Source organism: Malaclemys terrapin, chromosome 24, assembly GCF_027887155.1.
Source record: "Malaclemys terrapin pileata isolate rMalTer1 chromosome 24, rMalTer1.hap1, whole genome shotgun sequence".
NCBI lineage: Eukaryota > Metazoa > Chordata > Testudines > Emydidae > Malaclemys > Malaclemys terrapin.
Window position 1 is genome coordinate 16365863 of NC_071528.1, and position 2111 is coordinate 16367973.

The following is a 2111-nucleotide window of genomic DNA, read 5'->3' on the forward strand; positions in this document are numbered from 1 at the left end:
CCATGGATTGAGGGGGACCAGATGTCCCGATTTATAGGGATCGTCCCAATTTTGGGGTCTTTTTCTTATATAGGCTCCTATTACCCTCCACCCCCGTCTGGATTTTTCACACTTGCTGTCTGGTCACCCTACATGGATCAGCTGTCGTGCGTTGACTGCCATGTTGTCTAGCACTGCTGAGATCAGGACACAGCGGTAAGAAGGTTGGTGACCTGTCTACAATAATGCTCCCACAGCTGGTGTGGCTTTAGTCAGAGTCAAGAAGAGAGCTCAGGGCAGGCAAGGCTTAAAGTAGGATCTGCCCATTTGATCAGCTGGAGTCCTCAAAGTTTCCAGCATTAGCAGTTTGTTTTCAAAGGCACAAGAGGCAGTTGGCATCCATGGTCAATTGGAGGTAGGCATCTAACCAATCGTTTTACGAGTATCTGCCAAACCATGGCTCTTCTAACGGGCTATTCAGCCTCCACAGAGGTGTTACTCCAGGCTTAGTTTGTCAGATCAAGTATTCTGAAAAAACCTGACCAACAATTATAGCAAACCCACCCACTGTGGCAGCTTCTCAGATTTCGGTAAACTCATTGTGAAGAAGTTGCAGCCCAAAGTAAGAGCCATATTTACAAAAACAACAAGGAGTCTGGTGGCACCATATTTAAATTCACTGTGTCTAGTTTTTAGTCGTGCCCGTTACTTTAATCCATGCTTTGCAGTATACTCTTATATTCAGCGTAAGCAAAGGTCTGGGGTTGATGGGATGAGCTGGAAGTGTGTCTCCTTAAAAGTTTCACACACCACATATTATTTTGGGATGGTCCCACACTTTAATTTCAGACAGGAGTTAAAAAGATGATCTTGACAAATCCTTTTTTCCCCCAGTTTTCTGTCACATTAATGCTTCTGAATTCATTTTGTGAAGCTCTTTGAACCCTGGCAGACAGGGGACATGGCTGGCCTTTATGTATCTTCTCTATAAATACCTGTCTAGATATGCTAGACAGGGTGTCTAATATTACATTCAGTGGCATTCTTTGACGTGCAGAACGTTATCTAGGTATGTATACTGCACTCACCATGTATCAGAAGGGTAGCCGTGTTAGTCTGAATCTGTAAAAAGCAACAGAGGGTCCTGTGGCACCTTTAAGACTAACAGAAGTATTGGGAGCATAAGCTTTCGTGGGTAAGAACCTCACTTCTTCAGATGCAAGAAGTCCACTCACCATGAGAGATTTACAGGAAGATGGGAACTAACAGGTGCTCAGTGGAGCTTACGTGTATTGGTCGATATAGCTAATAGAGGGACCAGGGTGTGTTTGTTTAAAACGTTACCGTAGGAAAACTAAGGCAGAGAGATTAATCTTGCATTTTGGTCCAAAGATGAGAGATTTGTGGACATTCCAAACTTGAGGAAGGGAGCTCCAAAAATCTTGGTCAGCTGCCAAAAAAGGTCCATCAAGCCATTGCCTTGTAAACAACAATTCTCCTAATTGAATCAATACATCACATCAGTTGCATAACTGGATGTAATAACTAGAACCTCTGCCTATTGCTTCCCGGGATCATTAGTCACAGAGCGACGCGTTGCAAGGCTCGGGCTCAGAGAACTGTGTGACTAGATTTTGTCTGCTAAGATTTCATGCTTGCTATTCTTACCGAATTGATAGAGCTGCCAAACCTGTGCAAGAATCTCCATAACACTCCTCCCCCCCCCCCCCACAAGGGGAAGGACACCATGCTGGCAAGTGGCCACAGGAGACTTTTTAATGTTGAGAAAGCTGTAAACAAAAGTACACAATTTTTGCTAGGTCACATGCCAGAACCATGTTCTACAGACCCCCAGTTTTATGTCCTATATCACTCCCTTGTAGACCAATGAAAGTTTTCTAAAAAGTCCCACATTACATAGTGCCTAGAACAATGGGGCGCACAGATATTGCTGTACACACACACACACACACACACACACACACAATAATACTTCCAAGCACTCTTCCCTGTAAGATTACACAAAAATCTAAGCTATGCAATGGAAGTTTAAAAACAAAGTGATTCCAACCATACAAGAGGGCATCTCAGAGAAAGCTCCTGAAGGGTTTGTTAAAGAACACGCCACAGCA